General features: G+C 46.5%; 1 protein-coding gene and 1 long non-coding RNA gene across 3 annotated transcripts in view; one reads left to right on the forward strand and one right to left on the reverse strand.

Annotated features, from left to right (window-relative positions):
• The window catches only part of PROX1 (prospero homeobox 1), a 53,277-nt gene extending 46,804 nt beyond the window's left edge, over window positions 1-6,473 (reverse strand). Inside the window, exons 1-2 of one of the 2 annotated variants that reach the window (XM_063672229.1) lie at window positions 5,892-6,473; window positions 5,654-5,759 (exon numbers count right to left, since the gene is read on the reverse strand). The gene's annotated coding sequence lies outside the window, so the exon portion shown is untranslated. The remainder of the gene's footprint in view (window positions 1-5,653; window positions 5,760-5,891) is intronic. The other variant, XM_054451037.1, reaches the window with a different exon arrangement.
• A 1,745-nt stretch (window positions 6,474-8,218) lies between these two features.
• The window catches only part of LOC129043795 (uncharacterized), a 169,304-nt gene continuing 164,126 nt past the window's right edge, over window positions 8,219-13,396 (forward strand). The window contains exon 1 of the long non-coding RNA XR_008504529.1: window positions 8,219-8,303. This is a non-coding gene — a long non-coding RNA (uncharacterized LOC129043795). The remainder of the gene's footprint in view (window positions 8,304-13,396) is intronic.

A 13,396-nucleotide genomic window follows, 5' to 3' on the forward strand; every position in this document is an offset into this window, starting at 1 on the left:
CTGTGTGTATATCACCTTCCCCAGAATAGAGCTTATTGCCCTTATTTTTAAATTTTATATGTTTTCTATTTGTATGCAAATCATTTTCTCTTGACTATCACCTGCAAAGCACATGGATCTCCAATCAAAACATCAAACAAACTTTTTGCAGTATTTTTTTCTCTCCCTGTTCACCTTAACACCCAAACTGGACTTTCCTCCTGCCATCCTTGCTATGGGAAGAGCACCTCTGCCACAGAGGCTTGGAAAGGACAGACTGGTGTTGCTGATGAGCACAAGGTCATCCCCAGGCATCCTTCCTTTTCCAACTGCCATTTACCTCTGCGTCAACTGCACTTCCTCTCATCTAGCCTAGGTATCAACAGCTGCATCCCTGCCCCATGCTGGAGCCAAGAGGAGGGCTGTGCTCTTCCTAAGGTGGAAAGAAATGCTTGTGGAGTCTGTTAAGAACAAGATATAACTCCCTTGATATTCACCAAACTAAACTCATTTTGTAATTCTATTTCAGTCAACATTTTTATATTAAATAACGATTTGTATCTGTCTTGGGCTAAAAGAATTTAAATACTTTTAGGTCTTGTTGTAAAATGTCCAGCTGGAACATAACAAATAAGACAAAACAAATGGGAAAAATAAGATAAATTATATAATCCAGGACAAGGCATTATATTAATAGGCACAAATAAATATATCTCTCCATATAGCTTAGATCTAAATTTAGAAATAAAAGTATAGTGGTAGCATACACTGGAACCATAACCCATGGAAGCTATAGACATGATTAAATAATAATAACTGGTTGACACAGCACTTTATTAGCATCATATTTCATAAACAAGATATCTATATGAATATATTTACCACATAAGAAAATGTACTGTTACATTACCATAATATAAATTAAATCTCTTAAAAACATTTTCCAAGTGCTTCCATGATATTCCAGTTCAGAATTTAAAGGAAGCCATGGAATGACTTTATCACTGATATTTTTTAAACTCCTTTATTTCTCAAGATATGTATTAAGCCATCATGTTTCAACTGCAATTATTATTGATGTGTATCATATTTGCATTTTAACATTAATTTTCAGTTTCACTAGGCAATATGAAGCTTTTGATCAACACTGGTGGATGTCCAAATCAGCAAGGATGCAGAAAAATACTGATGAGAATTTGAACCCAAATGTATTATTGATCGGATACAATTACTCTATTCCTGTAAACCCCTCTTTAATTAATGTGAAAGTCTATATAGAATTTTTCATCATTAAATATTTTGTTGCATCACTTGGCATATAACCTACACAAATGCTTTAGTATTCTTATACAATGCATATCTTAACATAGCAGATTCCTCCCAGAAAAAGATATTATAAGAATAAACATCGAGGTATAATCAAAACAGGTTTTAATTACTCCAAAAGAGTCTTCTTTAAATACCTGAATTATCTGACATTCTCTTTAACATGGAAAATTCTAAGGAAACTGACGACTTAAGGTTAGGAGGAAAGAATTTTCAGTAAAGAATTTCAAAGGAACACTGCAATGTGAAGTATAAAGTGGTTAAGTGCTCTACTTTAATAAAGAAGTTATTTCAGGGAGGAGGATTCAACTTTTACTGCATCTATCTGGAGTCCAGATTCTGGACAAAGAAGTGTTTCATTATGGTAATTATCCAGATAGTTCAGACAAATCTTTTATGAGGCAGGGAGAGTGTAAGGTTGGCATGGTTTCCTGCTTGGATTATTTAGATGATCTGTCTTTGTTGATAAAATTATTTGAAGAAATTGTGCAAGCCTACACTTGACTTCTTTTAGAAAATCATCTTTGGATGGGCCTCTAATCTACTTGGGTCAACCTGCTTATGAAATTTCAAATAGAATATCATTAACAAAGAATATTTCAAATCATTCTGGAAATTAGTGATTCAAAGGGGAAAAATCAGATGATCTGATTTAAGTAGCCCCCGAATCATTAAATTGTCCCCTTCACTACATTCAAGAATTTGTTTCTGCTAATTAGCAACTTTTTCTTCAGAGATATTGGAGATATTTCTGCTCCCTATCAGGTTAAGAAAACCTTTGAAATTTATTTCGAAGAACTCACTTGACATAAGTTAATACCTAAATTAACTAAGATTGCATTATCATGTTTTTAAATTTCCTGTCATAATATACTTCTCAAATAATTTAAGATTTCATTTAAGATTCTCCCATCCTATCAAAAATTCCACACATTTTTCACCTGCAAAATGAACACAGAACATTTTCTGAGACATGCCTAAAATATTAATTTCTACTTGTTTAAAAACTAACAACTTATCAGATAGGTAAATAAGAGAGAGTGCTAAATAATCTTAAGAAAATACACTTTTTTCTTTTTGCAGAAAATTGAACTCTCTAAATGTCCTTTGAGAATGCACAGGCAATAAGTCTGAGAAATTCCTTATGTATATGTCCTTTCCAAGTTACACAGGTACTTAATTAAAATCCTATAATGATACATCATGCACAATCCATTTTCATATTATAACATCAGTCACATTTTATAATTTCTTTTGTTAATCTGAAACCTAAACTTCTTATATTAACATTGCAAATTCAAGACAATCCCTAAAATGATATAAGACATTCATGAAAAGAAGGCTGTTTGAGTTTTAAACAAATGAAGAGGAAGTCTGGCAACTTATAGAATAAGCCAGCTTAGGTTTTAAGATAGCATGTGCTGCTTATAGAGGAATGATGCTAGGAAATGAATAAAGTGAGAACAAAGATGCATGTTATGTATGCATGACTTTTTTTTCCCACAAGGTGGTGATTAAACTAAATAGAATTCTGCATAATGGACACATAAAATATCAATAAGTGCCAAGCACAGATAACCCCTACTAAAAATAAAGCAAATGAACATAGGCATAGATGACATTTTAATTACCAAAGAACTTCAAAAGTATCCAAGGAAAGTATTGGGTGTGTGTGTGGGGGGAGGAGGACGTTAATGTTGAAGTCTACAGAATAAATGACACATACGATCTCATTTTCATGGAAACAATAACCACCCAAACACAAAACCAATGACCAAAAACCATTTGCCATCTAACCTATTCCTATGCAACTCAGTCTACAGAAGTAGCCTGTTAAAAGATAATTTTAAAAGGTCAAGTTTTAAGAAGCCAGATATAGTGCTTACATTGAATTCCCAACAACTTTCCTCACACATCAAGCCACAGTCCTTAGCTTCACCTATTTTACTATTATATATACATGTCCATGTTTTAACCCATGGATAAGTTAATATGAATACTCTCGTTTTCCTCCCTCAACACAAAAAACCCATTTCATTTTGGAAATACTCAGAAGTTCTTGCAAGAAACTCCCTACAGAACTGACTTCTCACATCTTGCATCAGAATAGAAAAGCACAGTTACCTTCTCATGTACTTGAGATTTTCTTTCTCCATCAAATTCATATCTAGGACATTTGGCACATGTCTGGGACAATGACAGGCTCAGTCTACTTTATGAGATTATTTAACATATGACTTGAAAGAGTTTATGTACATACCTATTCTTTCTGGGCAAGGAGAAAGCATGCTTAAAAAGATAAGCTTTAACAACAGTAACACTTTCAAACTGACTTTGGAATTCTTGGCAGTTACACACCACTCATTGCTATCCAAAGCATACACCACACACACACACACACACACACACACACACACACAGAGGGCAGTTCTCTCTCTCTCTCTCTGCCAAGCACAGACCTGGGAGATAGGCATAAACTGGTAGGAAGCAAAGGAAAAGTCAGTCTCCCTCCACCTGCTGCCTAAAGTGGGGGTGCTTTGGGCTGACTGGCAGACAGAAGCCTGGGACACAGCCTCAGCAGTAGTCTGCCAATATCCTTAAGAAAAATAAACAAACACATACCAAGTTGCCCCCAGCCCCCACCCCAAGAACTCACATGGCAGGGCTCAAAAGAACAACAGCCCAATTCCCATTAGCCCAGACAATCCTATTAACCAGGACAACCATAAATTCATAAACCTCTCCAACCCTCGAGCAAGCATTGTGGTCTAGAGCTGTACAGGCACACACAGACACAGAGGAAATTTGCACCTGTCTTTCTTGACACAACACACCTGTCAGGCCCTGCCCATGCGCACTCTGCTAATAGATTTCTGCCTACCTAGTTTAGGAAAGGAAATGAGTTCTTTTTTTTTTTTTTTTTTTTAATAAGGGAGGGCATGAGTGGAAAAGAGAACAGAAGAAGGGAGTCTTCTAGCCTTGACTTTGTGAGGAGGCCACCCTGTGCTTCCTCTGTTTTTATAAGCTCAAGGAGACAGCACAGACCTTCTCGGAAAAATAAAAACAAGCAGGTGAGTTTCCGGCCTTCCCCCAGGCAGAGTAGCCTTTTGGGTTGCCAAGAACAGCAGTTTCACACTCCAACCTGCCTCCTTGAGCTATTTAAGACTAAGCACCACCCCTCCTTCTAGTTCTGTTCTCTGTCTTCCTGGAGGGCTGTCAATTTCCCAAGAAGCTGGGAAGGGGCCAGAGACCTGGGAGTCTGTGGAAAGCTACTTACTCCTCCTTTACCATCCCCACCCTCCATCACTCCACCAACCTTCAGCTTCAGCAGGAGGTGTAATGGGCTGACACACCAGAAGAACCAACAACTTGCTAAACTGGACTTTGGGTGATGTCTCCCCCCGCCCCCTGCGTCCCCCTCCTGGTCTGCTCAGGCAAGATAGCAGCTCTTCCCTCCCTCTTCCCGCCCTCCTCACTAGTCTTCCCAGTAACAATTACTCTCACCTCTCCTGTCCTCCCTCCCCAGTCCTCCTAACTGGGGCAAAACGGTAGGTACCACCCTGACGAGACCAGACCGAAGCTGCCCAACACCATAGTCTGCCAGCGATGGCTGAGAGATACATCGCCTCCCATTTCTGCTGCCCAAGAACCCCCTACTCTTACCCGGACCGCGATCCTCCGGTCCTCCTCGTGCTGGTGCCCCAATCCCACCGCCACGCGACCCCCCGAGCCTCCTGGTGCCGCCTTACCCTACTCAACTTGACCCAGCCCTGGGTCCAGGAGCTCGGAAGAGGGGCGCCGCGCGAGTTTCCCGGGACCCATCACCGCACCGCTCCAAGCCCGATTTCCACAATTCGGCTTCGACAGCGTTTTGAGACGAAAGTAACAGAGCGCCCCCCCCCCAGCCCCCCCTCCACCTCCCTCTCTCCTCCTCCCAGCTCCCGGTCCTCTGCTGGGGTTAAAAAAGGAGAAGTGAAAGGTATGCAAATGACAAGCAAATTGGAAGAGCCGGGAAGAAAGGCAGCTATAATAAACAAGACAAAGAGAAAGGACGAGGGGACCGGCCCCGGAGTTTTAGCCTGGGGAGATCGGAAGGATGGGGTTTGGCGGAAAGCGGGGATCTCCACGAACAAAAAAGCGACCCGGTCCCCCTCGCGGTCCTCTCTTCTGAGAAGAGAGAGCAGGAGAAAGAAGGAAAGGGAGCAAACGCCTCCTCACACCCCAGAAACAGTACACAAAAGGTGACAAGATCAGCGACAAGTCCAGCAACATCAGCCTCCCCCCCATCGCCACCGCCACCCCCAGCCACCAGCAGGAAAAAGAAATAAAAGCCAAGCGGATCACTTACTCTTAGGAACTGGGAGGAGCGGAGCGCTGAGTTCCACGGAGGCTCCCGCTTGGAAACTGTTTAGAGGCTATTTTATTATGATTCATTTAAATAACACCATTTTCTCCTGGGGGGAAAAATGTTTACACGGGTCTGAATAATGGGAGGCTCTTTTCTTCCCTTCTCATTCAAGAACAAGCCAGTGCAAGTGATTCTGGAAAAGGGGAGGGACTCACGAGGGGAAGAAGAAGATACTTACGCGGTGCAGGGAGCAGTGGGACCGAGCCTCTCTCTCTCTCTCTATCTCTCTCTCTCTCTCTCTCTCTCTTTTTTTCCCCCGGCAGGGAGAGGAAAACACGCGCGCGCACACACGGTGATATCTTGCGGGTGATGAATATGATAATTGGACAAGGGACGGTGAGTCTGTGCGACAGCGAGAGAGCGAGCGGGGCGAGTGGGAGAGGGAGAGGGGAGAGAGAGGCGGGCGGGGAGGGGAGACGAGAGAAGAGGAGCAGGGGAGAGGCGAGGAGAGGGAAGAAGAGGAGAAGAAAAGAAGAGGAGCAAAGGGAAGAGGAGAGAGCAGGAGAGGAGAGAGAAGAGCGGAGGAGAGGAGAGAGCAGCAGAGGAGGAGAGGAGAAGGGTAAAGAAGAGAAGAGGAGCGAAGCGGAGAGGGAGCAGGCGGACCCGGCGAGAGCTCTTTTGCGCCGCTCTGCTTTCCCCGGCTGCAATGGTGTATTATTTCAGAGCGCTCCCTCAGCTGAGGGCTCCGCTCCACAACAAGATTTACTTTAAGACACAGCTGAAGGAAACAGGAAGACTGCACGTCACAGTCTATCTGACGTACCCGGCCCCAGCACCCAATCGCGAGGCGCCTTCGGATTCAAGGGGGGATAGCAAGGCAAGAGAACTTGTGAGGAAAAAAAAATATAAAAGGGGTGGGGGTGAGGGGCTGGGAAGAGAGGAGGGGAGAGGGGCCCTGCGCTCCCCCTCCCCGGCCTCCATCCCCGGCCCCCACCCCCACCCCCACCCTGCCACTGCTTCGGGACGACTGGATCGCCGCGCCTGGGCCGGAGCGAGCCATCTGCGGGCACTATGCAAAGCGGGAGACGGCGCGAGCGGCGCCCGGCTCACACTAGCTCTTCCAGGACGCAGGTCCTTTTTTTTTTTCTTTTTCTTTTTCTTTTTTTCATTTCCCAGATACAGCTGATCGAGTTCGCCAAGTGGCCGAGCGAGTGAGCGCTCCTCCGACTTGGGTGGAGGAAGGCACGGAAAAGTATACGGGAGAAAAAGTGGGGGTTTTAGGGGTGGGGGTGGCATAGGAGGAGGGAGGGGGTGATCTGCAAATCATTCCACTTTTTAAACGATCGTAGGTAGTGTCAAGGATACGTGTCACCCTTGGTTCCTTTTAAAGGGGAGGTGGACATAAAATACAGGTAGGTTTGGTATTAAAATAATAGGTGCCAGAGGTTTCACATCGGGTCCGCTGCATCTGTTATTAGACGAAGATCAACATTGGCTGAGTCCCAGTTAATCTCCAGTCCAAATTATTAGGAAGAGGAATATTTACCCTTGGTTACCTCTGACATTATTTGGATTGTAGGTAAAGCAGCCTGTAAAAATATATATGTTGCAAACATCTGGCGATTACCCTTCACTAATTCACTCGCCCCAGAAAGACCAAAGAAAGCTGCCCAATACAGGATTCACACAGTTTTGACGCCTGGGCAACAAACTTTAAAGTTTATTAGGCAAGAAATTTCAAATGCTTAAATATCAGGCTCTAACATAAAGCCCTAGAAAATTTACTTTGGTTTGACATTTCTTGCTTGAAAAATAACCAGCAAAATTTCTTTAGATAATGTGGCTCTTAAAGATCTCCTTGGGATTTGCAAGTTACAAATGCAAGCGAGCCTCAGCCGCAGCTAGAACGTCCCTTTCACCGGCCACAGTAAACGGCTTTTAATAAAGCAGCCGCGTTTATGACCTAAAGATCCTATAAAAGCTGGGACTTGCAAGAGCTGCGAAGCAGAAACATTCACACATAGTCTATTAGACACTCATTTTTGTAAGTAGGAGGAGAAGTAGTTTTCGTGTGTCCCTCAAATTTAATCAGATCAAAGGTTGAATCATGCTGTGTCGTGACAACAGGGTATATATGAGGTGTGTTACAAGTACACTGGCCAAACACTACCAATGTCTTCTGCGACACACATACACGCACACACACACACTCCTTCCTAGGGAATTTACAATTTCAGCCTCAAATTCACCAAACCGTAAAGAGGATATTAAGCTCTCCCTTTGAATAAGAATAGCGATGTTAGTATGTCCGAGTCTATCCCGGCAGGAAACTTTTGGCACGAATTTCAAACAGTGAAAAGGAGAAAAAAAATTAGGTCGGTCAGGTTAGGTGTCGGCGATAAGAAAAGAGGTTGCGGGAGCATCCCCAGCCTTCTTCTTTCCGCTTTTGCCGCCCCCACACACTCCCCCCACGCGTCTGTCACGGAAACAACACAGAGGAGCGCACACGCACCACTCACACCTCCAACTATTGACTGTTGTATCAGGTGTTCTAACCGGGACGTGACAGTTTAGGCTGGGAGCAGAAATAATCAACACGCCCATTAGATACAGGATGGAATAATGCTTCTATTGGTTGGGTCCCTTCGAGGTAAGCGGGTGTATTGAGCGGGGAAACTTGGGATCTGAGAATGGATCAAAGCTACTTCCTTTCTTATTTTTCGTCCTACTAGTTTTCTTTCAGAATCTTGGTTTGTACATATAAGTTAGCGCCAGCCCACAAATAAACTGGTAGGAGTAAGGGCTATATACCTTTCCACACCTTAAAACCATCTGCTCAGTTTGAGATTTAAAAGGGCGGAGAGCAGAGAAGGAGGAGGGGGGCGTAGGGGGAAGAAAGGAGGCAGGGACAGAGAAAAAGATTCAAACGCGAAAAAAATGGCTTGCACTTTAGCCCACAAGTTTGTGTCAATTGCACATAGCGCTTGAATGCACGTTTTGCACACACCACGCCCGGGAACTGGCGGCGGGAAAAGTTCCCTGAGAATCCCAGTAAGTCCTGTGTCACGCCGTGGGGAAAAGCAGGCCTGAGTCGAGGTCGGGGTAACCCGCTTGGCGAACAAGGAAGCTCTCCCACCCCCAGCCTCGGCGGCGGAGGCTCCCGGCTCGCGACGCTCTGCCGCGGCGGTTCGCAGCCCGCATTAGGGCGCAGGAGCGGCGACTTGAAACAGGAGCGCGCGCGACGCTAGGCGAGCGAGATCGGTTCGCAGCCCAGCTCCGTGAGCTGCCTCGGCGCAGCCCTGTCCCGTGTCCTGTTCTCTACTGTCGGGGAGCCGTACAGGCCAGGCTCCTGGCAACCTCTCTTGCTAGAGCTGCGGCATTCTCCTGGGTTTCGGGCGGCCCTGGAGCAAGACTTGAGGTCCAAGCCCCCTATCTCAGGCGACTCCCGCTTTGTTTTCTGATAGGGGAGAAGCCTGGAGACGAGGAATCGCCTAGATATTGGCTCCATCTCTGAAACCAGCCGCCAAGCCTAGGGTTAAGACAACTCCTCCCTCTGCCCCATTTCCAACACAACCCCAGTAACTTAGAAGTTAACGCAAGTTCTGACCGGTCTTGTAACGAACTCTATCCGTGCAGGTTGCATTTACTTATTTATCTGAAGGGTGATCTGTGTGTTCTTAGACAAACTCGCAGTTATCACTTGTGCATCTGGTTCTGGGTTAAATACACTTCGCCTTGACATTTGCTCGGTGTATGCTCACGCCTCCTGTTCTTAAAGCGGTTAGGTGGGGGCAGGAGGGAAGACAGTGTGTATAAGTAATTTAAAACCTTACAAACAACTGTTATCAGATCCTAAACAAACCAATTCTGAGAATTACAACCAGATTCAGTTGAGAGGCAAAAGTGGACGTGGATTTTGGAGAAGGATGCCTAAGGACTTCCAGGTCAGCCACCCACCATCACCACCACCACCACCACCACCACCACCACCGCCACCACTACCACCATCACTATCAGCACCCTGAAGAAGGGAAGAGAGGAAAACCAACCCCAGGGTGCAGGCCTTCCTGCTGCAAGCTTTCTAGAGGCAAAACTGACTGACGGCCTCTCACTCTCATCTCCTGTGCTCGGTGTGACGCCAAGCCCAACCTGGATTTGTTCTGAATGGGGGAGAAGTGAAATGCCACAAGATCAGTAGCAAGTAGCAGCTGCAGCGTTTTCTCTCCTGGGAACCCCACTGCTTAGAAGCCTCCCGAGTGATGTTTGTTTAACCAACAGCTTTCTAAGTAAACAGAAGCCAATCACTCCAAAGAAGTTGAAATATAACCCTTACAAGAATTTGGATCCAGGGGTGCTGGCAGAAATAAATTTTTAAAATGATAAAGAACCCACTCCCAAATAAGAGTCTGCCACATTGCTTTAAAGAGCGCAGAATTGTCATGAAAATATAAATTCATCGAAAGGGCTCATTATAATAAGTTGACCTCGAAGAAAATCACTCTTCGCCCACAAAGACACACCCGCGGGGATGAGGGGGTTGTCAGTGATTGAAGGGACACACTACTACTTGATTTTATGGAAGTGGGCGAAAACAATCAAAGGGAAGTACATTCCCTGCCCTGGAGTAGAAAAGTGTAGGCTGGGAGCTCTTCGCCGCCAACCCTGGCTTTGCCTCAGGCACCGAACTTTCCAATACCAAGATATTAACAGATGGTGGTGAGCACATGGAGGGCTGCTACTTACATAATCCAGCCACTCCGCCCGGCTGCCCAGAGCCAGGCGAGGAACCCGCCAGGCCGCGCGCGCGCCTTCCGAGGGGTGCTCCCTGACATAACTTGCCTTTCTCCAACCCCACCCAGCGTTTTGAGGGTTAGTATTTGGAGAGGCCGTGATTTAAAAAACCAAACAAAAACAAAAACACCCAAAACATTGATTTGGCTGTGCTTTGTCTTCTTCAGTCCATAGTAGCAAAGAAGCTGGAGACCCAAAGGCAGAGAGAAACGGAGGGGATGCCTTCGGGGAGAAAGGGGTGCTCTCCCTACGTATCTGGGGGTGCCCGCGAATGGAATTTACACAATTTACAACACTCTTGCCCACCATCTTTGGTTCAAATCCACATATCTTTTGCTGTCGCTTAAGTACAAAGGCAGTCTTGGGCCGCAACTCAAGGGGAGTGGGGTGGGGTGAGGCTTAGTGTGAAGGGGACGCCTTTGCACGCGGGGGCGCAGTGGGCAAAGTTACGCAAAGCCTCTGGGCACCGCTACACTTCCGAGCTGTGGCAGGGTTTTAAGCGCTGGATCCCGCTCGCAGGGAGTCCCTTTCGGATGTGTGGCCGCCTGCTGCCTTCACGCCCTCAGCCGCCTCCCAAGAGGCCCTGTCCCTCCTGGTGTGCCTGTGTACCTCCTCCAGTGTGCCAGGGCACGTGTGCTTCCCGAGCCTCCTCCCTGACTGCGACTCGGGGCCGCCGAATCCTGCGAGGAATACGCCTGCGTGTGTTGGAAAAGTTTCGGGTTGGGCAGGAAGGCTGGGAATCTCCTCTCCAGGCACTCGGCGGGAGCGGGGCTTCCTCGCCCGCGGCTTCCTCCCAGTGCCCTCCTCCCTCCCCGGCCCGCCCTTCCTAGCCTCGGCCCCGCGCTAGGTGTCGCGGCCTCTCCGGCCAGAGAGAGCGAGCGCCAGATGCTGCGGCTGCCGTGGCGCGGCGCTCCGCAGAGGGCGCGCCCCTTCTGCCTGCGCGGCCAAGTGGGGGTCCAGGCCGCCCTGCTGGTCCCTCCTCGCCCTGGCCCCGTGGCACTTGCCTCTTCCTGGGCCATCGCAGGGGCTGCAGCCTCGCTCAGCTAGCCTGGGCTCAGTGCACGCCCGGGACGCAGAGGGCAACCACCTGCTCCCGGAGCGCCGCAGAGCCGGGGAACGTCGTGGTGGCTGGGGACTTCGGTCGCCGCCAGGCCTGCGCTGCCCCCGCGGCCTCTCCTCCCCCGCCGCCCGCCTGTTGCTGCGGGGACAGCCGGTGGACGCGCTCGACCTGGGAGGGGAGACTCCCTCCCGGGTCCGCGGGAGGGGCGTGCACGTTTGAAGGGATGGAAATCTCCCTTTCTGCCCACCCCCTTTCTTTTGTCAATTACTCTAAGGATGTTTGGCCGTTACTCCCAGCTTCCCTCTCTTTGGTCTTTCATGTCAAGGGTGTGAATTCAGGGGTGCTCCATTTTCAGGGGCTTTGGTGATAGGACTGAAGTTTTCCATATTGTCCATCTTACCAGAAGCTTTTATTCAGGGTGAGGAGTGGACTAGAAATAAAATAGGTGCCGGCCTGACACAGCGAAAAGAGAAGGACGCTCCCAGTTTGGATGCATTTGGAGAGAGAGTAACTGGAAAGTTGCATTTTGTTTAAATTAGAGCAAGATGAAGTTGAAAGCCAGATTTCTATAATTTTTCTGGTAATATTTCTTTTATGAAGTATCTAAGTGTCTGTTTGTCATCATTTTGAGATCAAAAGGAAAATCCATATGCTGTATAGTTTTTCGAAATTGCTATTTAAATATGTTTTAAATATTTTGTCCAACGTGGAGTAGGCTGCTTGGAGGCAAGGCTGGTGTCAGGAATAGTGGGATGGTTTGATGTGGAGTGGTGCTTCCGAAGACCTGACGAATCATTGGAATCACCGAAGGAGCGTTTTTTTTTGTTTGTTTTTTGTTTTTTTTAATAAAGACTTCTGGGCCCACCCCAGTGAGGTAATCAGAAGAAGGACCTGGGAATCTAGGGGTCACCCTGTGTCTTTAATTACTGCTCAGCTGGTTTGTTACTGACTTTGTGACCTTGAGTGTGTTACTTAATCTTTTTGAGACTCAGTTCTTTTCATCTGTGAAGTGGGGATAATATCCAAATCATAGATTTATTGACAGACTTCTACATGACTAAACTTGTTCAGCACATGACTAGTGCTCAATACTTGGAAGGTATATTGCCCACAAATGTGTGCTGTGTACACTCGAGCTGACATGTATTCTTATAAGGACCTGTCCCTATCCCCAACGTTTTGGTGAAGCCAGCTGGAGTGTCATGGGATATGTATGTGTATGCACATTTTAGCTCATGCATAGTTGTCACCTTTACATGCTTTCCCCTCCCCCGTCTTTTAGGCCATAAAATAAATTATAATTGGCACATTTGGAAGCTAGGCCCTGTGCTCTTGGACCTAGAACTGTCCATCAGGCCTACTGGCAAAGGGGGGAATTTACCAATCTGAAGTCTGCTTCCTCCTCCACCCCACCCCCACATTTTTTGGCCCTTTCACCTTCCCTGCTTTATAGATGGCAAGCATTTCCTAAAGAAACGGCCAGTCAGACCAATGAAACCACAGGACAAAAAGTTCTCTTCAAAAGAGAACAACAAGAAGGAAAAAAAAAATAAGAAGACAACATTCCTAGGTAAAACAAAAGCAAATGTAGATCATATGTTATATGTTTTTACATGTTTGACTCAACAACCTCCCCCAAATCCATGTAAAGTAAAATATAACCTTTCATAAAGTTATGTTCAAACCAATGAATAGAAGCATACCCCAAGGTGATTAGGGGAGAGCCAGCCAAGGACAGCTGTGAGAAGGGAAAGGAAGCTAGGCAGGAAGGTGCCATGCCCGGCTGTGACTGCAGAAGTTGGGGGAAGAAAGCCAAGAAAATGGAACGGGCTGAAGCAGCAAACAACAGCTCAAGAGGGCTGACAGTTTTTCAACTGCAGAGGCCTGTGAGC

The sequence above is a fragment of the Pongo pygmaeus genome, chromosome 1 (genome assembly GCF_028885625.2).
Source record: "Pongo pygmaeus isolate AG05252 chromosome 1, NHGRI_mPonPyg2-v2.0_pri, whole genome shotgun sequence".
Taxonomy (NCBI): domain Eukaryota; kingdom Metazoa; phylum Chordata; class Mammalia; order Primates; family Hominidae; genus Pongo; species Pongo pygmaeus.